Below are 26984 nucleotides of genomic sequence, written 5' to 3'. Positions count from 1 at the left end.
AGAAACAGAACCTTACCAGAAATGTGCAAGCCCCCTTGAAACTCCCTCAACTCCAAGGGGAACTGCAATCCTAGCTTCTAACATAGATTAATTTTAGTTCTTCTTTTTTTTTCAGTAGGTTTCTTTTTTGTTTTCACTCTGTGAAGCTTCAGAATGTACATATAACCATGTTAGGGTAGGGAACTTAATGCTGAAGACCTCTCAGCTCTCCAGTTGTATCACATCAGTGCTTTAAGATTGCAATAGCTCTGCTGGTTTCTTAATTCCCGAGCAATACTTCTCAGCTGGGTGGTTTCCAATCCTGCATCCAGAATCACAAAATGCCTTCAGAGAAATCCTGCTAATCTCCTCACCCTTCTCTTGTTACATCATTTCCTCTCACCTCTAGCAGTTTATTCAGCAGGCCTCTGACACCATCAAGAATTGATGAATTGGGTTTCATCTAGTTTATTTTTTTGAGTTGATGGTATAATTGTACCCTTATAAGATGCTCTATCTTACTTAGAAACAGAAAATAAGAATACAATACGTGAAATAAAATTTTGACCTATATTCTATATCATGGTATGAACATTTATTTTGGTTGTGGTCAGAGACAGCAATAATCATGAAAATAAAAATAATTTAAAGAGTAGGTAATTAACTATGACTTGTCTGAAACAATTAACTGAAATATTAAGACAGGCAAAGAAAAGCTGTTAAATAAAATATTGATAGTGCTGGGGTCTTGATTAGAAATAAAATAGAATTCTCTTTATTCCATGACAAGTAAAATATAAATCATCCTAATAAATATTTCCACTCAGGTGTTTCTCTCTGGGGTTAAGACAGTACTCATTGAAATTATGGAAGCTATCAGACATCATTTTTGTCTGCACACTTAAATCAGAGCCTTGGTAAAACTATACTTACTTTTAGAATTCAAAACTTTAAAACCAAGCTCTGCTTCACACCTATCAAAATGGCTATTTTCAAAAATATAGGAAATGACAAATGTTGATGAGGATGTGGAGAAAATGAAATCCTTGTACTCTATTGGCGAGAATATAAACTGGTGCAGTCACCATGGAAAACCTTACAGCAGTTCCTCAAAAAGATAAACAGAAACTATTACAAACACACACACACACACACACATATTTGTGTGTGTGTGTGTGTTAGATCCTCAGTTGTGTCTGACTCTTTGCGACCCCATGGACTGTAGCCCACCAAGCTCCTCTGTCCATGGGGATTCTCCAGGCAACAATACTGGAGCAGGTAGCCATGCTCTCCTCCAGGGGATCTTCCCAACCCAAGCATTGAACCCAAGTCTCCTGCATTGCAGGCAGATTCTTTAAGCTACCAGGGAAGCTACGTATACATATATACATATATACATATATACATATATACATATATACATATATACATATATACATATATACATATATATAAAACCTGGCAATTCCACTTCTGGGTATTTATCTAAAGATCTAAAGAAAAATGAAAAAACTAACTCAAAAATACATATGCAACCTCATATTCACTGTAACAATGCTTATGATAGCCAAGATATGGAAGCAGTTTAAAAATCTATCAATGGATGGATAAATTTTATATATATATAAATAATATGTATTATATATTATTGTCATTAAAAAAGAAAGAAATCTTGCCATTTTTTACACCATAGATGGACACTGAGGGCGTTATGCTGAGTGAAATAAGTCAGGTAGAAGAAAGATAAATGCACATGATCTTGGTTGTGTATGGAAGTCAAAAATAAGGCCATAAATGTAGCAAACCGATTGGTGGTTATCAGAGGAGGAGTGGTCATGGATCAAATGGGTAAAGGGGATCAAAAGATATAAAATTCTAGTTATAAAATAAGAAAGTCTTGTAATATAATGCACAGCATGACAATTAAAATTAATAATACTGTATGTAATAGTTGCTAAGAGAATCGATTCACATATCACAACAGGAAAAAAAATTGCAACTATGTATAGTAAGGGATGCTAATTAGAATTTTTGTGGTGATCTTTTTGCAATACATACAAATATCAAATCATTTTGCTGTTTTCCAGAATCTGATATAATGGTGTGTGTCAATTGTACATCAATAACAATTTTTTTTGAATTTTTTTAAATGTAGAATGCAATAAATAAAGGCAGGAAAGAAAAAAATTCTTGAGTAAACTCACATTCTAGGATGCTAGTCTTAGAACCTATAACTTATTAGATAGTGCCTTCAGGATTAGATTAAGCATTCTGACTCAAAAATAACATTTATGATGTGCTGGTAATGAGTTTAATGCCTCTCAGTTTCAATTACACCTTTCTACTTATGATATAACAACTGCTCTACACCATTTAAATACTTTTTTCTTTGCAAGTTGGCTGGATCTTGAATTTTGTCAGTAGAGAGTACTGGAGAGACATGGCATAAGGGCAGGGATTAGATTACTGTTCTGCTGTGGATGTTAGGTGGGCTCCTAAAATATGCATACTCTGGTGCCTGGCTCCTGCAACATCAGCAACTTCTCCAGGCTTCTGCTCCTGCAGCACATGGCTCCCACAGTGCCCAGTGCCTGCATGGACAGCTCCGCCAACACCAGTCTCTGCAAACGTGTGCCCTTTCTCCAGTGCTCAGCCCCTGTAATGCATAGGGACCAACAACAACTTATGGTCAGAAAGTTTTCCCAGAAACTCAGTGACCATCCATAATGATTTACTCAAGACTGAGGAGACCCATGGAATGTGGGACTTTCTATTTATAATTGGGACATTCTCAAATAAACCATAACGAGATTGATTACCTTATGGGCAACTCCTTTGACCTGGTTTTGCAGCATCTAGGGAGTCACCACCCATGAAGCTTTCTCTGGAACCCTAGAAGGTATACTCAGGGTCACCCAGATAGCAGCTTAATGGCTTCTCTGCCATCTAGGGGACCACAGCTGTGACCTTCACCAAGGTCTGGATCACAAACTTGGGGGTGTGGTATACTGTTGAGGTAAAACACCCAAGGACTAGGACTTGCTACTTATTCGTTATTCCTATAATGTTTCATGGTCTATTTACTTGTGTGTGTGTGTGTGTATGTGTATGTGTGTGCACGTGCTAAGTTACTTCAGTCATGTCTGACTCTTTGAGACCCTATGGGCTCTAGCCCACCAGGCTCCTCTGTCCATGGCAGCAAGTATACTGGAATGGGTTGCCATTCTCTCCTCCAGGGGATCTTCCCAACCCAGGGACTGAACCTGCATCTCTTTTGTCTCCTGCATTGGTAGGCAGGTTCTTTACCACTAGCCCTCTCTTGACTATGAGCCAATACCTTGTTACTCCAATTCCCTATTATAGGTAATAGAGTAGGTCCCCTAAATATGAATTTCCATTTAGAGAGCATTTTGTTAACTCCAATTTGTTTGTAAGTCCAACAAAATTAGCCTAGATACCCAACTAACACAATCAGCTCTAAAACACTGTAATGCAATATGTTTATAATACTTTTCACACAAATAATGCATACAAAATAAAAACAAAAATAAAGAAAACATTTTTAATCTTACAGTACAAGCAAATCAAGCCTGAACATTCACTGGAAGGACTGATGCTGATGCTGATGCTGAAGCTCCAATACTTTGGCCACCTGTTGCAAAGAGCTGACTTATTGGAAAAGACTCTGATGCTGGGAAAGATTGAGAGCAGGAGGAAAAGGGGGTGACAGAAAATGAGATGACTGCATGGCATCACTGACTCAATGGATATGAGTTTGAGCAAACTCCGGGAGATAGTGAAGGACAGGGAAGCCTGGTGTGCTGCAGTCCATGGGGTCTCAAAGAGTTAGACATGGCTTAGCAACTGAACAACAACAGTACCTTGAAAAGTACAAAACAGCAGCTGATATATAGGGGCTGGCATCAAGTGAAGAGGCAAGAAGAGTTACTGATTACAGGAGGGAGAAGAGGTGGGTGATGGTAGAGCTAAAGGATTGTCAGCAATAGGAGGTGGAGAGCAAGCTGCAATTTCACTTATGCCTGATGTTGGTGTAATGCCTGTTAGCTTCTTTTGAAAATTTGCAACTTGAGGGCTCCAATGTGGGGGACTTACTGTAATTTTTAAAATGTGAAATCTTCCTGATTCAAATTTGTGTCTGCATTCTGTTTTCTGTTTGTACCCAGACTGATAATAAAATATATTTAATTTTAAACTAGCATTTAGAACACTTTCTGGCATATAGGAGGTGCCAAATACAGAATGTTAATGTATTAACATATACATACGTATGTTAGCATATATATATATGTGTGTGTGTGTGTGTGTGTGTGTGTGTATGTGTGTGTGTTGGCAAGAAAATTTTATCAATCCCTTCTCATTGAATTGAGCAATTAAAAGACATTTTAAAAAAAGCTTTTTGTGAAAAGATAAACCTTTTTCTTATACCATGATATTAAACTGGACATAAGAATATTAAAGTTGAAGAATTATACATTTTTTTCTTATCTTGTTTCATTCCAGAAGTACCATGGCAATAAAAATTTAGTCAAAGTCTGAAATAATAAAATGGTCTGCATGGATATACTAGGGAATAAAGGCTTTTAAAAATCTTCAGTTGTTAATAATACTTTGAGAGAGAAAATGAAGAATAATTCTCCTCACTGTTTGTTAGAATTCATGGCCTTCTTAGAGTAGCCCAGAATGACAGGGCCTGAAAAGGGACTGAAATTTTAAAGGCGGGTTAGGACTTAGACCATCATTAGAAAGTGGAAGTATTAGTAGCTCTGTCATTTCTGATTCTTTGCAACCTCATGGGCTATAGCACACCAGCCTCCTCTGTCCATGGAGTTCTCAAGGCAAAAATACTGAAGTGGGTTGCAATTGCCTTCTCCAGGGGATCTTCCCAACCAAGGGATCGAGCTAGGGTCTCCTCTACTGCAGGTAGATTCTTTATCATCTGACCCACCAGGGAAGCCCCTGGACTGTCTTCAGAGTAGTGGCTAATTACAGCATCACTGCATGGGAAGTACCACCCTAATGGGTAAAGTTTCAGGATTAGAACATTATAACAAAACCAGGTCATACCAATGATAGAAATTTAATGTTTTCTTTGAATTACATGCCACATAGAGGCTATAGTAATTCTTTTAACATTTATAATTGTACTTGCATTTCTTAACAAGAACAGCTACATCGATTTATTCTCCAGCATTTTTCAATGTTATTTGAGATTTGCAAAGTTCTTTTGCCTATTTGGGGAAGCTGTCTTGACTTCTTATTACCATAATCATGTTCCTCATGTTCTCTCTTCTTGTTTTTGAGAGTAAGACTCTTTATACAGCATGCATTTTCTGTATCACAGAGCTTACAGTCCTTTGTTGCCCAATGTCTTGAAAATAATTTTTTCAGAAGTTTAGTCGTTTTTTTTCCCTATCAGATAAGAAGGTAAATCTGATCTTTGTTCTTAGATCATAAATCTTATTGGAGGCTTCTCAAGATTTTATGGAGCTTTCTTGGTGGTTGAGGCGTAAAGAATCTGCCTACAATGTAGGAGATGTGGGTTCAATTCCTGGGTCAGGAAGATCCCTTGGAAAAGGAAACGGCAACTCACTCCACTATTCTTGTCTGGGAAATCCAGTGGATAGAGAAGTCTAGTAGGCTACAGTTCATGTGGTTGGAAAGAGTGGGACACGACTTAGCTACTAAACAAAAACAGCAACAAACAACAAGATTTTATACTATTATTATATTATTAGGGAAACTGAACTAGGACTGTAAATTCAACTATTTTTAAACTTTTGATACTTTTTAACTGATAGAAACCTGAGACCCTTAGCTTAAGTCACCCTCCCAGAGAAATGGAACAAGGAACCTAACCTATGAGAATAAAGATTCAGAGTACAAATCAGTTATAAGGTTTAGTTAGTGAAATTGTACAAACCTTACAACTATATAAGGTTTGGCTAGTGAAACTTTTTTCAAGCATGTTAAAGCTGTACTTGAAGCTGATGCCAGACATATGTATTGGTAAATTTCATTTTATAAATCGGTCTCTACAAACTGATATTCTTGTTATATTGTGATGACAAAGTATGGGGATTTCTGGGGTATTCTTTTCTATGTGTTAGTGGCTCAGTTGTATCAGACTTTTTGTAAACCCATGGACTGCAGCCCACCAGTCTCCTCTGTTTATGGAATTTTCTAGGCAAGAAAACTGGAGTGGGTTGCCATTCCCTTCTCCAGGGGCTCTTCCTGACCCAAGGATCGGACCCTTGCATTGCAGGAAGTTTCTTTACTGTCTGAGGCACCAAGGAAGCCCATTCTGTTCTATGGTGACAACGGAAAAGAAGAATGGAGATGATTTGAGTGAAGCCATAGATGTCATGTATAGTATATACCACATTGCTCTAGGTACACTGAAAGATCACATGTACGATTGCTAAGATAAAGAGTAGAAGAACAGTAAAGGAAACAACAAAGAATTGATTTCCAAAATATATAAGCAGATCATACAACTCAATACCAGGAAAACAAACAACCCAATCAAAAAGTGGGAAAAAGACCTAAGCAGACATTTCTTCAAAGAAGATATATAGATGACTAATAAACACATGAAAAGATGCTCAACATCACTCATTATTAGAGAAATGCAAATCAAAACTACAATGAGTTACCCACCGCACACTGATCAGAATGACCATCATCAAAAAGCCTGCAAACAATAAATTCTGGAGAGAGTGTGGAGAAAAGGAAACCCTCTTGCATTGCTGGTGGGGATGTAAACTGATACAGCCACTATGGAAGATGGTATGGAGATTCTATAAAAAACTAGGAATAAAACCACCATATGTCCCACTATAAGGCATATACTCTGAGGAAACCAAAATTGAAAAAGAAACATGTACTCCAATACTCACTACATCACCATTTGCCATAGCTAGAACATGGGAGCAACCTAGATGCCCATCAACAGATGAATGGATAAAGAAGCTGTGGTACATATGTACAATGGAATATTAGTCATAAAAAGGAACACATTTGAGTCAGTTCTAATCAGGTGGATAAACCTAGAGCCTATTACACGGAGTGAAGTAAGTCAGAAAGAGAAAGATAAACATCATATTCTAACTCATATATATGAAATCTAGAAGGATGGTGCTGAAGAATTTATTTGCAGGGCAGCAGTGGAAAAACAGACATAGAGAACAGACTTAGGGCACACAGTGGGGAGGTGAGGAGGAGAAGGTAAGTTGTATGAAGAGAGTAACATGGAAACTTACAATACCATACGTAAAATAGGATAGCCAAGGGAAATTTGCTGGATGACTCAGGGAACTCAAACAGGTGCTCTGCACCAATCTAGAGGGGTGGGATGGGATGAGAGATGGGAGGGGGGTTCAAGAGGGAAGAGACATATGTATACCTAAGGCTGATTCATGTTGATACTTGGCAGAAAACAACAAAATTCCAGAACAATTATCTATAAAAAAAAAGAATAGCTAAAATCATAATATAACGATGTTGATGTGAAAACATAAGAATTTGAGTGTAATGAATTTAGTAATAATGAATGCTGACATTTTCAGTGTTCCTTTTCCTACGTAAAAATATGGGTTGAGTCATTTGGCATATAATAACAATAAGGCTTTACATGTTTATAATTCCCTTTATCTCGAGAGGTACATGCACCACACTGCAGAAAGATCAAGGGATGACATTTGAGGTGAGGTTTTTGAAGGAAGAGTGATTTTTCAATTACAAAAAAGAAGAGCTATCAAAGGTCAGGAAACATAATAGGCAAAGATAAACATAAAAACTCTGAAAACTAACATAATTTTGGAAAAAAAATGTTAGTTTAATAGCACTGTATTAATTCAACAAATACTTATTGAATTTCTTATATTAGGTAGGAAATCTAGTAGGTAGCAACAGATGATTTCATAGCTGACATATTGTTAAGAAAGGAAGAATAAAATTGGCTAACCCTCCAAACAAACTGAAGGGTCTGTATCTATCTATATGTTTTAACAATAGTTTTAATTTTTATTACTTTCTTCAGTCACTGCATCTCATGTAAAAATTGTTATTTTGCTAATTGATGTTAACAATTTTTTTTCTTAGTAATGAGTCAGTTCTCAAAATAGGAGTAAGATGAATGTATATTCCTCTAGTTTTCATGTTATATTTTCATTACCATTCCTTTCAAAACAATTTTAACTTAAATTTTAATTTATTCTTTTACCAGTGGATTATTCAGATTTTTATTACTTTATTTATAATCAGCTGGATATTTTGTAGATACCTTTTAATTACTGACTTCTAGCTTATCTTCATTCAAATCAGAAAATATTTATTGTATAATTTCTATCCCTTAAGGTAAGTCTTTTTTTAATAGCCTCACATATGGTCAATGTTGCTAAATATTACATGAATTCCTTAAAATAATGTCATTCTAAACTTATTGACTACAGTGTTTAATATGTGCTAGTTTGGATAAGTATGCCAAATTTTTTATTATCTAGATATAATATAACTTAAAAAAATTTAATATGTCCAAAAGTTCTTTTACACACCATCTTTCATTTGTTCTTATTGCCTTAGAAGCATGTTTGTAACTAAAGACCTATATTTGAACTTTTTTTCTTTTCTAAAGTTGAAGTATATTTGACTTACAGTGTTGGACTTATTTCTGCTGTACAGCAAAGTGATTCAGTTATCTATCTACCTCTATATATGTACATACGTATATATATATTCTTTTTTCTATTATTTTCCATTATGGTTTAAGTGCTGTAGAATAGGACTTTATTGTATAAAGCTATTTTTTGAAAATACCCAGCATCATTTCAGTTTCTAGTCTACCCTTGACAAGTATGATGATAAACTCATAACAGGAATGTTTTTGTCTGTATTCAAAAATAGACATAAATTGAATGGAAGTGGTCAGGGCACAGACAGCTTCATGCTATATACTCTTTTTATAATTTTAAGTTTACTGCTTTCTTCAATACAGGTAGTAAAATTTTTGAATACAGTAAAAAAATTACAGTTGGTACAAATCACCTTGTTAAAGTGAAAAGAAGAAAAGAAGGAAGGTTTCTGATAGTACAAATTATGACTACATTTATCATAATTTCTAATAAAATGGCTAATTTTGCTTTTAAAATTAAATGGGATAAAATATCGATAGAAGTATTTTTGTCTCGTGGTGTTACATATAACAATTCCACAGATAATGGACCTGGCATACATGTAATAATCCTGATAAATTTGTGGTTGACTATTAATATTACACTGTCAGGGCTTCCCAGGTGGCCCAGTGGTAAAGAATCTGCCTGCCAATGCAGAAGTCACAAGAGATGCAAGTTCAATCCCTGGGTCAAGATGATCCCCTGGAGTAGAAAATGGCAACCCACTCCAGTATTCTTGCCTGGAAAATTCGATGGATAGAGGTGTCTAGCGGGCTACAGTCCCTGGCATTGCAAAGAGCCAGACACAACTGAACGGCTGAGCACGCACATATAATACACTGTCAGCTGGTACTGTGCAAATTTCATTGCTCACAAACTAGCTATTTACCTTGTGACTGGCCTGAGCATACACATTAGCATAAAATCAAAACTCAATATTTGCTTTTTAAATTATTTATTACAATATGAGGGATAAAATTGTATGACGTCTCTACTTGAAAGCATTTCAGCAAACTAACAATTGACACAGCAAATATACAAAATGTTAGCACTTAGAAATAAATACAACTGACCTCCCTATCCAAGGACTCTATGCCCACATTTGCAACCAACCACCTATCAGAAAAATTCAGAAAAAAATTCAAAAAAATTCCAGAAAAGTATAACTCGAGTCTGCCACGCTCTAAAAGGCAACTGTACTGTTTATACATAATTTGCATTGTATTTCTAACTACTTACATAGCACTTACTTTGTATTAGGTATTATAAGTCATCTAGAGAGGATTTAAAGTATATGGAGAATGTATATAAGTTACATATAAATACCATGCTGTTTTACTCTATGATAAGAAATGAACATCTGGGGACTTTGGTATCTGAGAGTGTCCTGGAACCCACCCTCAGAGACAATGATGGGCAATTGTGTAAGCAACAAGTACTTGGGTGTTTGTAATACTATTCTGTTTTGGTTTTTTTTTTTTTTGGTATGTTAAATTTTTTTTCATAACAAAGTAAAAAAAGATGTAACAATTTGTGCCTTTAAATGCATCTACCATAATTATCACAGACTTCATAAAACTTCATGCAGTTTAAAACAAAATGTTGAAAATGATTCAGGTAACAGATTCTTCAAGTGATGTAGAAAGCTATTGTCATTTCTCCTGAGATTTTGAAAACAAAGACCTTATAAACTAAATATTTTATTTGGATTTTAAAAATCCACACTTTTTCTCTGAGTATCTTCTTATTCATTTATCATTGCACTATTGTTTTTCTTATTAATCTCTCATCAGAAAACAGAAGGCAACTTATCCAAGAAGATTTTATTACTTATCTGGAATATGACAAATAATCATATGAGCTAACATTTGTTAAGGATTCCCCAGTAGCTCAGTCAGAGAAGGAAATGGCACCCCACTCCAGTACTCTTGCCTGGAAAATCCCATGGACGGAGGAGCCTGGTAGGCTGCAGTCCATGGGGTCGCTAAGAGTTGGACACGACTGAGTGACTTCACTTTCACTTTTCACTTTCATGCATTGGAGAAGGAACTGGCAACCCACTCCAATGTTCTTGCCTGGAGAATCCCAGGGACAGGGGAGCTTGGTGGGCTGCCGTCTATATGGTCGCACAGAGCTGGACACGACTGAAGTGACTTAGCAGCAGCAGCAGCAGCAGACCTAAGAAAATGTTACCAGTATTCTCAAGTCCACCCTCAGGGAGAATCCTCTGTCTGGTGTCTTTGGAGTCAATAAGAGACCAAGTTCAGTTCAGAAGCAAAGGGAAGTTTTATCTTTGATAAAAGAACACAGAGCTGGGAGCCTGAGCTCTAGAGCACAGGGGCTCCCAGCCTGGTGGTGGGCAGGGCTGCTTGACAGGTTCTCGTCCGAGGGCGGAATTCTCGCGTGCCTGGCGCAGATGGCACAGATGCCCCAGATGGCATAGATGCCCCAGATGGCAGTGCCATGTGCAGCCGCTCTGCACACAGCCCACTGCCACCATCTTGGATAGTGATGTGACCTCAGAAGAGCAAGGAAGCTGATGTGGGGGGCTTGTCCTTTTAAAAGGAGGAACTCTGGTCCATGAGGCCTCTGCACACAACCCTTACAAACAAGTGAAATGGACTAAGTTCAAAGGGAAAAAAAAAAACAAGTTAGTCTTTTTATTACCCAGATTCTATTTTTATTTCCTGAGAATTGTGAACAAGTTTTGCCCTCAATACAGGAGTGTCATTATCTCCATCTTAGATGACAAAACAGCGGTTAGTGAATTTAGGTAATTAAGCTGAACATCATGTGCCTTGTCTGGGCAGAGCCATTCACCCTCTTCACTGACCCTGGCAGTTAAGGAAGTTTTACTCCAGAATGAGAATCCTTGCTGATCCTGTGAAAGAAACGAGAACACACTGATTTCAAAATTAAATCAAAAATCTTATTCTACTTTTAATTGTACTTTACCAGACCACCTGATCTGCCTCTTGAGAAACCTGTATGCAGGTCAGGAAGCAGCAGTTAGAACTGGACATGGAACAACAGACTGGTTCCAAATAGGAACAGGAGTATGTCAAGGTTGCATATTGTCACCCTGCTTATTTAATTTATATGCAGAGTACATCATGAGAAACGCTGGGCTGGAGGACGCACAATTTGGAATCAAGATTGCTGGGAGAAATGTCAATAACTTCAAATATGCAGATAACACCACTCTTATGGCAGAAAGTGAAGAGGAACTAAAAGCCTCTTGATCAAAGTGAAAGAGGAGAGTGAAAAAGTTGGCTTAAAGCTCAACATTCAGAAAAATGTAGATCATGGCATCTGGTCCCATCACTTCATGGGAAATAGATGGGAAAACAGTGGAAACAGTGTCAGACTTTATTTTTTTGGGCTCCAAAATCACTGCAGATGGTGACTGCAGCCATGAAATTAAAAGACGCTTACTCCTTGGAAGGAAAGTTATGACCAACCTAGACAGCATATTGAAAAGCAGAGACATTACTTTGCCAACAAAGGTCCGTCTAGTCAAGGCTGTGATTTTTCCAGTGGTCATGTATGGATGTGAGAGTTGGACTGTTAAGAAATCTGAGCACCAAAGTATTGATGCTTTTGAACTGTGGTGTTGGAGAAGGTTTTTGAGAGTCCCTTGGACAGCAGGAGATCCAACCAATCTATTCTAAAGGAGATCAGTCCTGGGTGTTCTTTGGAAGGACTGATGGAAAAGCTGAAACTCCAATATTTTGGCTACCTGATGTGAAGAGTTGACTCATTGGAAAATACTCTGATGCTGGAAGGGATTGGGGGCAGGAGGAGAAGGGGACGACTGAGGATGAGATGGCTGGATGGCATCGCCGACTCAATGGATATGAGTTTGGGTGAACTCCAGGAGTTGGTGATGGACAGGGAGGCCTGGTGTGCTGCAATTCATGGGGTCGCAAAGAGTTGAACACAACTGAGCAACTGAACTGAACTGAACTGAAGATTTTTATATTCAAGGAGAAAAAAGGTTATGACATATAAAAATGACTATATTATTCTTTTGCTACCAAAATGGCAATAAAATTTGAAAATGAAGAATTTTGCAAATAAAGCTTTCATGGAAACAGTGTTTCCATTGCATTATTAAATATGAGAACCAGGAAGCTCTGCTAACCATAATAGAAATATTTTCCTTAACCATAATGTGAATTTACGAAGTACTTCATTTTGGATAATAGCTAAAATCTATTAGAATTTCACTTTAATTACAGCTCTACTAGTAGATGCCATTGCTATAAAATTTGTTTCAATTAACCATTTACTGAAAAGTCTGCAGTTAATTTCTATTTAGTTCAATTCTTCCCAACTGATATTTTATTACTTTAAAAGCTTTGTTAAAGAAACTCATAAATCAGAGATTGCAAACTCATAGATTGAGGGCAGAATCTGGCCAACAAACATTTTTGGTCTGCACAGATTTCATTCTTGTTTGCATTTCATTAATGTTAATGTGTTTTACTAAATGTTTCATGATATTTAATTTGTAGGGAATAGAGGAAGTCAGATCCCAGGTCCTACTTATGAAATGAGTAATTTAAATTATGGATGTTTAAGTTTCTTGAATAACAAAGGAAAAGATTTACAATATTGATTAATTTAGGTATTTATATTTAAAATTTAGGCATTGTGTAAATATTAATATATTAGAACATTTTTGAGTGACTACTAAGATATTAGATGTCAATTTATGATTTTCTAACATAATGAAAAAAATATGATAAAACCCTAAAAAGTTGAAATGTAGAAGAATACAAAAGCTTGAAATGTAAGAGTTAACCAAACATCAAAGAAATCATCAAGTTATTCCTTACTTGAACATGCCTATTTTGGGGGGAAAGGTTAGTAACACTGACTTCATTAAATCTATTCATGGAGTTTATCGAATTTTGGAAATTATTGAACATAGTTCTAGTAGGGCAGAAAGTCATTTGTCTTTGAAATTTCATGCTTTAGTTAAAATTTTCTCTTTAGCTTGGTAATTATGCATGCACACAATTATTGCTCTAAGTCTGCTCAGGGCAATCTGTCACTTTTTTTTTATATTCTAAGGATTTATTGCATAGTAGAAAATAGATATCCTCTCAGATTTCCATTCCCATAAAATCTTGACTGAAATATACATGTATTTCATAGGATCATTCAGTTCTGATATTCAACACAGTTATCTTCTCTTTTAGAGCTCTCCTTTTATTTGGGGGAATAGATACCTTGACATTGCCTACTTTCTATCTGTATTAACACAAGGTTAGATGAAATGCCCGAGACAGCATTTAGTGCTTTGAATCCACAATCACACCCAACAGGAATCCATCATTTAAAGCCTAAGAGAGTGACAGAATTTATTATCACTCTTTCTCAAACCCTAGCTTTATTTATTTTGTGAGCAGTCTAAAGAAAATAGCACAGTTAATGGGTAATTCAGTGAAGAATCACTTTTCAATTATGTAGGAAATAATTTGTTTGTGTCAGAATGTGGAAGTAGTGCAAATGCAGGCTGTTTTAAACAATCATTTTTTTAAATTAGATGACATGAGGAGTTACTGTGGTTGCCGACTTAAAATGTTTCACTTGCCACAGTCACAGTGAGACTTCCCCATTTTAAGGAGCCAGGGTTTCTAGGGCCATGTGACACAGTGTTGTTATCAGTAATCATGGTGTACCTACCAGGCTCCATACCTATCACAGAAATGTAGGTACTTGGCATACATTATATCTTCATTTTGAAGAACAGATATTCACAATTATACCCATGTTTATACACACAGACACTGGGAACCTAAATCCACCGATTTTCTTGGTCTTGAAAAATCCAAGAGTGATAGCTCCAGATCTGAGAAAAATTTTGTGCCACTTAGTTGCTCAGCAGTATAGAATCAACCTGCAATGCAAGATCAAACTTGGCTGTGACCCCTGCAGTGGCAACCCACTCCAGATTCTTGCCTGTGAAATCCCATTGACAGAGGACCCTTGCAGACTACAGTCCATGGGGTTGCAAAAGAGTCAGACACACTTAGTGACCAAACAACAACAACATGTCAACCACAGTGGATCAGTCTGTGTCTCTGTCTCTGAGGAAGCTGCAATTTAACTGAGAAGAGGAGATAAGAAATGGAAAGCATCACCTAACTCAGCAGATATAAACGAATTCAGGAAACATTTTTTAAAGGTATCTTGAACTAGTGGGAGAATGAATTCAGAGACGAACTAAGGTGAATGTGGTATATTAGTTTCCTATAACTTCCTAACAAATCTCCACAAAAATTAGTGGTTTGAACAACATAAACTTATTATTTCACAGGTCTGTAGATTTAGCCAAATATAGGGCTCACCAGGTTAAAGCAAGGTGTTAAAAAACCTGCTTTCTTATCAGAGACTGGAAAATAATCTGCTTCCGAGATCATTCAGATTATTGTTAGTGGTAGGGGTCTGCTCTAGTGTGTTCTAGGAAGAGGCAGGGTTCTCATATTCTCCGTCTCTTCCCCATCTCCCTGAAGGAGCCTGAAGCTTATAGCGGGGAGGTTATAAGTTCTTCCTGTTGACTCTCTTCTTTTTTTTTTACCATCTCTCCAATACCTGAAACTTCTGTGTCTGTGTCCCAAGTTGCTGACCATCACATCCAGTGTTCATTATCATTTACATGGTCTCTGTGTGGTGATCTTTATGTTTGTTTTTAAAATTGTACCATTTCTTCCAAAATGGAATGGCAGACAAGCTTTAGAGAATAGGTGAGAGTCTCTATATTTTCTAATACTTTTCCTTTACAGAAAAGTAAATATCTTCCAACAAAACAAGATTCTCTCATTCTCTTCAATGAGATTATTTGACCTTCAAATGGAAATAATTTTATTTTGAACTTTTTATTTAGAACTTTACTTTCTACCACTTGTATTATAAACATATTTCCATACGCCAAATTAAAATGTATATTCTGGTATTTAATATGATTTTACAAAGTGATTTACCCCATCTTCTTCTGTACCTACTTCTTAATGATAAGTATATGGAAATTACAGATCACAGATGAGGGTCAGAGATTTGATTCTTTTTTATTTACTCGACTATTGTGCTTGGTTAGGTTATTTAACATCACTGAGCCTCAAATTTCTCAACTGTGAAATGAGAATAATATATTCAGTCAACTGTATAGCCATGAAGATTAAATAAAATCATGTAAGTTTGTAAAAGCATTCCAGCACAAAACACTTCATAGTGTTGATTCTCTCTACTGACACTTCCGTTTTAATTGTGTATATGTTTTTTAGGAAGCTCTGCTGTTCAGATAAAAAGATGAGATAGCGAGATTCTAATTCACAGAGAATATGTTAATAACCGTTCATTAATGAAGCTTTGAAGACAATAGTGTAAGAAAATATTAGGGTAAATTTCAATATCTTCTTGCAATTTCCCATGTTGTCTATATAATTAGATATGTTCTCAGAATGCAGTTATACATTTTGTAAATGACTTGTGAATGTCAGCTAATCTTGTTTTAATTAGAGCAAATAAGACTAATGTGAGGGAAAGTTTCAACTTTAATGTTAAATTCCTTTCAAGTGTAAAGTGCAGTGGAAAAAAATCTTTTTTAAGTGAGAAAAGAGACAACTAATATAATGAATCATTGATCTCATGAGAGGAGAAGCATTTCTTTTTTGAAACGCAAGAAAATAAATAATTTTAGACAGTTAACAGCCTTCCTTTGAGAAAGTGTATAAAGCCAAATTGCAAGTGGAAAAACATAAAGTGAGGATAATGATCATTATATTAATCATAATAGCTCAGCTGCACTGAGGATGTCTTATGATGTACATATTTACCAAGATGGTCCTACTGTTTCCTCAGCTTGAGTAAACATTGGACAAGATTCTAGGCCCTGTCTTCTCTTTTCTTAGATAATTTACTGTAGAAAACTTGGAACTGCCAATTTTGTTTCTGCCTCTTTGAGAAGGAAATCTTTCAGAAAACCTCTTGCCAGATTCACAACCCAAGACTGTCTTTTCTAAGAGCCTGGGCACCATCCCCTTAAAATATGATCATCAAGGAAGGCCATGTCCCAATCTCCCAGCTTCCCTGGAAGGTTAGAGGTTAGGGATTAAACTTCAGTTGGCACCTTGCTTCAAGTTCTAAAACAACCTCCTGTCAGGAAGGTATTAGAACATTCACTTCTTCTAGTAACACCAATTAGCAAAAAAATTAAAATAAAGATAAATTGTCTTGTGATTCCAGCCCTTAAAACTCCCAAGTTTGAGCTCAGACTGAGTTCTGTCATCTCTCTCCTAATGCAGTATCCTTGAATAAAGTCTTCCTTACTTATTTAGCTTTCCCTTATGTGGTTTTTACTTGGCAGTTTCCTTAAGGGGCTTATAACACTTCTACCCTTCAAAAGTTTAATAATAATAAATATGGCTTAATCGGGGTTATATATGGGAAGCAAATTGGCATGACAGTCTGGGCAACAGCCTGATCCTCTCCATCAAGACCTGAGAATAGTTCAAGTGTATTCCTGAGTATTTCATTCCAAGCCTGAGCTATGTCTGCAGCACCACACTATTCGAATAACAATACAGAGAGGCAAATGCAATTATCTTCATTTATAGATGAGGGAGCTAATAGGCAGTGAGGTGAAGAACGTTTTTTAGAGATGACCAACAAGTTAACAAGCCTAAATTCAAGCCTTATGTTTATTTGTCTGAATCATGCTTTTATTCCACTTAAACTTCTTTCATAGAAGTAGGAAATATCAAGTCACCTTAGAGCACAGAAGCCACAAATGAGGAAACTGAGGGTCAAAGAGGTTGGGTGATTTTGCACAAGGTCTTCCAGCTCCTAGATGGCAGAGCTTATATGAGATCCCAGATCTTCTGATTCCAGTTTTCAAATAATAATTAATAGAGGAACTGAAATATAGGAAAATATATACGTCTTCTTAGTGAGAGTGGAGTTTGGGGACATTTGAGAGTTAATTGTTTCTTTGTAGAAGTAATTACCAATAAAAAGCTTTCCCTATGATAACCATCAGAGCTTCTGTTAGTATAATTTCTAAAGCTGATTGAGTTGTACGTATTAGTCTTTATTTGTGGACAGAAGAAAGCCAGTATAGGAAGAGGTAGAACCTTATCAATTAATTTTTTAAACAAATTCTTATATCAGTCCAGGTTCTTCAGAGAGAGAAAATCAGTAGGAAGTGGGAAGAGAGAAGAGAGAGGAGGTTGAGAGGGAGGGAAGAAGAGAGGGAAGAGGGATGAAAGTTGATTAACTGATTGATTTTAAGAAATTTACTTAAGCAACTATGGAAGTTAGGAGGTTCAAAATCTGCAGGGTTGGCCAGCAGACTAAAGACACAGGGATGGGTTGATGCTGCCTTTCAAGACCCAAGGCCATCTATGAGCAGAATTCATTCTTTCTGAGAGTCAGTCTTTTTTTCCTATTAAGGCCTTAAACTGACTGGATGAGGCCCACCTATATTACAGAAAATAATATGGTTTTTATTTAAAGTCTTTTGATTTAAGTATTAGCCTCAACTAAAAAACATCAGAAACACCTTGAATAATGTTTAGTTATCTCGGTACTGTGGGCTAACCAATTGTATACATAAATTAATCACATAACCACATACCATGAGTCATTCATTGTATTTATGCTAAACTTCAAAGATGAAAAAAGTGGTTATACATATATGTATAACTGATCCAATTTTCTATACATCTGAAACTAACACAATATTGTAAATCAATTATGCTCCAATAATTTTTTTTTGAAAATTAACACAAAACCAACAGATTATGTTGATAACTCCATTCCCAATGAAATGCCACAGTGTTGCTCTCCTTGGTCCTTTCCGTATTTTTAACTCCCTGCTCTTGACAGTGAGAAACTTGTTTCCATTATCCAAAGTATAGTCATTTCTCTGCTGAAAATTTAAATGTACAAAAAGTGGTTTCAGAAATACTATTGTCTCTGCAAAAAAAGAAAAAAAGCTATTGTGTATTTGATTGTTGCTAGAGGATAAACAGGGAAGGTGTCATAGTTGGGATAGGGTTTAGCTTGAAACTGGATGAAGAATGAATGTTTTCTAAGGCAAAACAAACAAATAGGACCTCCCAGTTAGAGAAAAACTTTTTTGATGAGCAGAGATTTGAATGAGTATTACATACTGGAGAAAGGAAAAGTGAAGGTTGCTCAGCCGTGTCCGGCTCTTGGTGACCCCATGGACTATAGCTCTCCAGGCTCCACTGTCCATGGAATTCTTCAGGCCAGAATACTGGAGTGGGTAAGCCATTCCCTTCTCCAGGGAATCTTCCCAACCCAGGAATAGAACCCAGTTCACCCACATTTCAGGTGGATTCTTTACTGACTGAGCCACCACAGAAGCCCACATTGGAGAAGCTACAGATAATATACATATAAAGTGTAAGTGGCAAGAGAGGAATTGAAGTTCAAAAACAGGTAGGAGCTAGATTGCAGATGACTTCCTGAGCTGTGCAAAGCCTTCTGCAGCTCATCCTATGTGCCATGGGAAAACCCAAGAGTGTGTCAAGAGTCTTCTCTTGGCCAATTTTGGATACACAGAATCATTAAACTCAGAGAATAAGACGGGCTTGTGACAAACATGTCCTGTGAATTCTCTAGGATTTGCTGGCTGCATGACTATCTTCTAATATTAAAGATACCCAGGCATCTTCCAGGCAGACTCCAAATCCTTTTCTGTCTTCTTTTAAGCTAATTGTGTTCAAGCTACAATTCTCTCTTTTGGAACTATCTCTTTACCTTGGATTTTTTTGTGAAATCAAATGACCAAAATGAACAGTGCAAATAATTGTGGTTCAATGGCTATATGTGAGTGGATGGGGTAAGAGACCGCTCTCCTCAGTGTGGCATACCAAAAGTCACTTGCGTGGTATAGGTTTGAGTATTATTTAAACTTCAACACTTCAAAACCTTGGGCAAGTCATCTCTCTCAGCTTCACATTCATTGCCTTCAAACTCAAGACAGAAATCTCTACCTGGCAAGTTACTATGGAGAATTAAAAATAATTTTTAAAACATATTTAGCATAAGATTTGTTGCACAATATTCATCCTATGGACCTAGGCAGCATGTTAAAAAGCAGAGACATTACTTTGCAAACAGAGTCCATCTACTCAAGGCTATGGTATTCCCAGTAGTCATGTAGGGATGAGTGCCAAAGAATTGATGGTTATGAACTGTGGTGTTGGAGAAGATTCTTGAGAGTCCCTTGGACTGCATGGAGATTCAACCAGTCCATCCTAAAGGAAGTCAGTGTTGAATATTCATTGGAAGGACTGATGCTAAAGCTGAAACTCCAATCCTTTGGCCACCCGATGTGAAGAACTGACTCACTGGAAAAGACCTAATGCTGGGAAAGATTGAAGGCAGCAGGAGAAGGGAACAACAGAGGATGAGATGGTTGGATGACATCACTGACTGAATGGACATGAGTTTGAGTAACTCGGAGAGTTGGTTACGGACAGGGAGGCCTGGCATGCTGCAGTCCATGGTGTCACAAAGAGTCGGACAGGACTGAGCAACTGAACTGAACTGAACTAATTCATCCTACAATATCATCTTTCTGGCCAGATCTTTGAAAAACTATCTGTTATGCACTTTGCTTTCTAATACTGAACATTTTACAACTGAGTCCACCCTGACATCTTACACTTCAGTGTTAATCCATTTTATCTACAGTCTGGTTCGTTAACTCTTCTTATAAATAAACTTCATATGAAGTCCTACCTTCTCCAGGAAGCCTTCCAGACTTCCTAGATCTGCATCCTCACTTTATGATCATTGTTGCTTTACTCCAGCACCACTGAAGGAAGTGACTTTTAGAGCTATGTATTTAATTTTACTTTCCTAGAAATTTATGAGTAATATATCCTATGGTGGCAAGAGAGTTCCAGAAAATGTCTATTTCTGCTTTATTGACTATGTCAAAGCCTTTGACTGTGTGGACCACAACAAACTGGACAATTCTGCAGAAGATGTGAATACCAGACCATACTGAAAAACAGTATGCAGGCCCAGAAGCGACAGTAAGAAATGGACATGGAAAAACAGACTGGTTCCAAATTGGGAAAGGAGTATGTCAAGGCTGTATATTGTCACCCTGCATATTTAACTTATATTCAGAGTTCAGTTAGGTTCAGTCACTCAGTTGTGTTTGATTCTTTGAGACCCCGTGGACTGCAGCAGGCCAGGCCTGCCTGTCCATCACCAACTCCCAGAGTTCACTCAAACACATGTCCATCAAGTCAGTCATGTTATCCAACCATCTCATCCTCTGCCGTCCCTTTCTCCTGCCTTCAATCTTTCCCAGCATCAAGGGCTTTTCAAATGAGTCAACACTTCGCATCACGTGGCCAAAGGATTGGGGTTTCAGATTCATCATCAGTCCTTCCAATGAATATTCAACACTGATTTCCTTTAGGATGGACTGGTTGGATCTCCATGCAGTCCAAGGGACTCTCAAGAGTCTTCTCCAACACCACAGTTCAAAAGCATCAATTCTTTGGCACTCAACTTCCTTTATAGTCCAACTCTCACATCCATACATGATTACTGGGAATACCATAGCCTTGAGTAGATGGACTCTGTTTGCAAAGTAATGTCTCTGCTCCTTAATACGCTGTCTAGGTTGGTCATATCTTTTCTTCCAAGAAGTGAGAATCTTTTAATTTCATGGCTGCAGACACCATTTGCAGTGACTTTGGAGTCCTAAATAAATAAATAAATAAATAAATAACGTCTGTCACTGTTTCCACTGTTTCCCCATCTATTTGCCATGAAGTGATGGGACCAGATGCCGTGATCTTAGTTTTCTGAATGTTGAGCTTTAAGCCAACTTTTTCACTCTCCTCTTTCACTTTCATCAAGAGTCTGTTTAGTTCTTCACTTTCTGCCACAAGGGTGGTGTCATCTTCATATCTGAGGTTACTGATATTTCTCAGCAATATTTATTCCACTTGTGCTTCATCCAGCCCAACATTTCTCATGATGTACTCTGCATATAAGTTAAATAAGCAGGGTGACAATATACAGCCTTGATGTACTCCTTTCCTGATTTGGAACCAGTCTGTAGTTCCATGTCCAGTTCTACCTGTTGCTTCCTGACTTGCATACAGATTTCTCAAGAGATAGGACAGGTGGTCTGGTATTCCCATCTCTTTAATAATTTTCCACAGTTCGCTGTGATCCACACAGTCAAAAGCTTTGACATAGTCAAGAAAGCAGAAATAGATGTTTTCTGGAGTTCTCTTGCTTTTTCAATAATCCAATGGATGTTGGCAATTTGATCTGTGGTTCCTCTGCCTTTTCTAAAACCAGCTTATCTGGACATCTGGAAGTTCATGGTTCATGCACTGTTGAAAATATTCTGACAAAATGTGGTTCACTGGAGATGGGAATGGTAAGCCACTTCAAAATTCTTGCCTTGAGAACTCCATGAGCAGTATGAAAACACAAAAAGATAGGACACTGAATGATGAACTCCCCAGTTCCGTAAGTGTCCAATATGCTATTGGAAATTAGTGGAGAAATAACTCCAGAAAGAATGAAAAAGATGGAGCCAAAGCAAAACAACACCAAGTTGTGGGTGTGACTGGTGATAGAAGCAAGTTTCAATGCTCTAAAGAGCAGTATTGCCTAGGAACCTGGAATATTAGGTCTCTCAATCAAGGCAAATTTGAAGTGGTCAACAGGAGATGACAAGAGTGAACATCGACATTTTAGGAATCAGTGAACTAAAATGGACTGGAATAGGTGAATTTAACTCAGATGACCATTATAACTACTACTGTGGGAAAGAATCCCTTAGAAGAAATGGAGTATCCATAGTCAACAAAAGGGTCAGAAATGCAGTACTTGGATGCAATCTCAAAAACGACAGAATGATCTCTGTTGGTTTTCAAGACAAACCATTCAATATCAATGTAATCCAAGTTTATGCCCCAACCAGTAATGCTGAAGAAGCTGAAGTTGAATGGTTCTATGAAGACCTACAAGACCTTCTAGAACTAACATCAAACACAGATATCTTTTTTATTATAGGGGACTGGGATGCAAAAGTAGGAAGTTAAGAAACACCTGGAGTAACAGGCAAAGTTGGCCTTGGAGTACAAAATGAAATAGGGCGAAGGCTAATATGAAGAGTATATCATGAGAAATGCTGGACTAGATAAAGCATAAGCTGGAATCAAGATTGCCAGGAGAAATATCAATAAACTCAGATATGCAGATGACATCACTCTTATGGCAGAAAGTGAAGAATAACTAAACCCTCTTGATGATAGTGAAAGAGGAGAATGGAAAAGTTGGCTTAAAGCTCAACATTCAGAAAACACAGATCACGGCATCCAGACCCATCACTTCATGGCAAATAGATAGTGGCAGACTTTATGTTTTTGAGCTCCAAAAGCACTGCAGATGTTGGCTGCAGCCATGAAATTAAAAGATGCTCTCTCATTGGAAGAAAAGTTATGACCAACCTAGACAGCTTATTAAAAAGCAGAGACATTAATTTGCCAACAAAGGTCCATCTAATCAAAGCTATGGTTTTTCCAGTAGTCATGTATGGATGTGAGAATTGGACTCTAAACAAAACTGAATGCCAAAAAATTGATGCTTTTGAATTGTGGTGTTGGAGAAGACTCTTGAGAGTCCCTTCGACTGCATTGGAGCTCCAATCAGTCCATCCTAAAGGAAATCAGTCCTGAATATTCACTGGAAGGACTGATGCTGAAACTCCAATTCTTTGGACATCTGATGTGAAAAATTGACTCATTTGAAAAGACCCTGATGCTGGGAAAGATTGAAGGCAGGAGGAGAAGGGTATAATAGAGGAATTGATGATGGAATGGCATAACCAATTCAATGGACATGAGTTTGAGTTAACTCCAGGAGTTGGTGATGGACAAGGAGGCCTAGCGTTATGCAGTCCATGGGGTCTCAAAGAGTCAGACACGACTGAGTGACTAACTGAACTGAATTAGCATTGTTTCTTATATACAGTTTTGTGTTTTTTTGTAAAAAGAACAGAATTTTTGAAAGAACACAGATCTGAATTAGAATTCAAGCTTTGAAACAGTGTGTTGGGCTTACTTGAATACATGGTTAACAATGCTAATGGTTTTCTTTGGTATAAATAGAGAAAAATAATAAAATATAAGATATTCATGAAAATGTGCTAATATATGTGACCTAATTTACTGTGTTACGTAGACACACACTATTGTGATACAGTTTGAGACACAAATTGAGATACAAAGAATCTGAGACACAATTGTTTTCTTCCCTATTTCCAGAAAGTTAAAATTATCTTTTCTTTTTGCTAATATAGATAGGGTTGCAGGTAAAGCCTTAAATATAAGATTACTGTTTATTTATTCTTATGCAGATATATGCAGGGAAAGTTGTGCATATAGTTTTTCTAATTATGTATACTTCTAGATAAATTCATACATATATTTAGAGCAATCGTTGTCTGATTAATCCCTATACACTCTCAGTTAATGGTTCCTCACTGTGAGCAAGGTTCCCCCCAGAGCAATGTCTGTAGGCATTTTTGGTTGTAGTTACCATAGAATGAGGCAAAACTGGCATCTAGTGGGTAGAGAACATGGATAATACTAAACAATCAGCAATACACGATACAACCAGTTAGAAATATCTTGCTCAAAATTCCAATAATGCTGAGGTTGGGGAACTCTGCCCTAAATCTATCACAGTACTTGCATATCATCCATAGCCAGTAAATATTTGCTGACTCTACTGGAGTCTCACCTTCCCATTGAGAATAAAATAAGTTGCATTCATGAATTCATAATGCTCACTTTCCCTAGAATGTTCATTATTACAATAAAAGACATGAGTTAGAAATGTCAAAAAGAATTATTATATCAAGGAGATTTATTCTGAAAATATGTTTATTTGTTTGAAAATAAAATACATGTTGTCCCAGTTGCATGTTGTCTTCATGAAGTCATTTTCTTTTCAAATATAAAATAGATTAGCATCCGCTCTTACCAACTTCTTTTTTTTTTTTAATGAACTCTTCTGTATTATACATCACAGCTGCAAATCTGCCCTCTGAAGTTTTTAGCTTCTTAATGACACAAGAGATTTAGGGCCCAGGGTGCAGTTAGACTGGTATGTGACTGATGAGGCAGAAGTGTGAGTCTGAGGGTCAAATGACACTCTTGCCTACTGTATCAGAAGCCGTAATACAGGTAGAATTAATAGAAGAGAATGACCTCATTATAAATGTCACCAGTTACGTGTCAGATCAGTGAGTATTTATATGACCTGAACAAACTAACATCCTTGGATCAAAAGTCCACTAAAAGCTGAAATAAATTTGAGATTAAGTTAATTGCAACCCGGAATGAATGAGGTTAACCAATATTGTTCCATGTGATCATTGTAATTAAAGAAAGCCAGGTAAAATCAACAGCCTTTGGGGATATCTATCAGGTTTTACTAATTCAAGAATTCAAGCTAAAATGCGTTTACAAAGAACAACTTCACTATCCAAAGTGCCATGAGAAGTAAAGTGAAGGAAGTATCTATCTTGCTGTAAAGAAGGGATTAACACCTGAATTTGAATCTTGGATTTAAAAAACATTTTCACCTTGAAAAAACTATTCATTTCTTTATCATCATCATCTTCGTATTATTACTGTTTCTTAAAAAAAAATGAGATGAATAAAAGAGGGGGCTATGAAGATAAGTTATAGATGTCTTATTCTTAAAAACAACAAAAAAAATACACTTACGGTTGAACTTCCAAAAATCAAGTATAGATTGTGTTAAAACTCTATATGTCTCATCTTATGCAATTCTTAGAACATAAGAGGAGGTATATGTTTTCAGCGGTATTTTACAAATAAAGAGACTAAGCTGTATATAATTTAAATGGCTGAGATCATGCTGGTAGTAAGTGACAGAGGTAGAAACATTACACTGCCCATCCAGGTTATTAGGTTTAATGCTAAGTCTCCTGAGGTTGAGAACTAATTTTTATTACTCTTAGCACAAGACTGACAGTTAAAAATTGGTGTCAAATTCAAAATCTTCCTAAAAACTTCATTGAGAATTTAGTGTCATCACTTCTATTTTTAGGCAAATTTCTTCAAAATATGAGATATTTAATCATGTGTAGAAAAAAAGCATGTGTATATTTACATAATGGGAATATAGTTTGCCCTTCATTGCTACAGTTCCATGGTACTGCAATATGTGTCTAGGGAAAAAAAAAATCATGTATGAATGGTCCCATTTAGTTCAAACATTTGTTGTTCAACTGTTATGTGTTAGGATTTCGGTGCTCATGGAAAGAGAATAAGGAGGATACAGAGCATCATTAAGGACTGTGTTGTTGGATATGAGGTTTTGCTTTATTGGATCTGAGAAGATTTAGAGCCTACTCCCTTGGCCATTGGGGGTCAAATGGAAAAATAAGTCTGAGTTGGTGTATCATTAAGATAATGTCTTAATTCTGTTAGTTGAAGTAGTCATATCATCTCGAAGAGAATAATACACCCTCTGAGCTTCCCTTGTAGCTCAGTCAGTACAGAGTCTGCCTGCAGTGTAGGAGACCTGGGTCTGATTACTGGGTTGGGAAGATCCCTTGGAGAAGGAAATGGCAACCCACTCCAGTATCCTTGCCTGGAAAATCTCATGACAGAGGAGCCTGGTGGGCTGCAGTCCATGGGGTTGCAAAGAGTCGGACACAACTGAGCGACTAACACTTACTTACTTACTCACATTTATTTAACAAATATTTACCTATCTATTAGCACATTCCAGGGCAAATATGCTAGCTGGGGAAGACAAAAACTATTTCAAATAAAATCTTTGATTTCATTAAGCCTCCATTCAAAGCAGAGACATAAGTAGACTCACAATAAACATTATGTGTTATGACAGTGACAAAAAACTTGGAGAATACAGTATGGTAATAAGAGAGAGAATGAAACTGGAAAAGTTGCTTTCATTAGGGTCAACCAGAGAGGCTTCTCTATGGAAGTGAGGATGAAATTAAATTATATTAGATGTATCTTCTATGATACCTGGCACGTAATAGGCCTTAATACAGCTAATAAATGGTTAACATTATCTCTAACACGTAAGTCTTCAGGAAACTTAGCTTCAACATTGAAAAATTAGACAAATAAGCCGAAATAATTAAGACTATAGAATTCAGAGGTGGTATTGAACTGTGCAACCTCTCGACTCTACTCTCTATTCTAGTTAGAGAAAGTGGAGAACAGT

The sequence above is a fragment of the Ovis aries genome, chromosome 3 (assembly GCF_016772045.2).
Source record: "Ovis aries strain OAR_USU_Benz2616 breed Rambouillet chromosome 3, ARS-UI_Ramb_v3.0, whole genome shotgun sequence".
Taxonomy (NCBI): Eukaryota; Metazoa; Chordata; class Mammalia; order Artiodactyla; family Bovidae; genus Ovis; species Ovis aries.
This window is presented reverse-complemented; position numbering follows the sequence as displayed.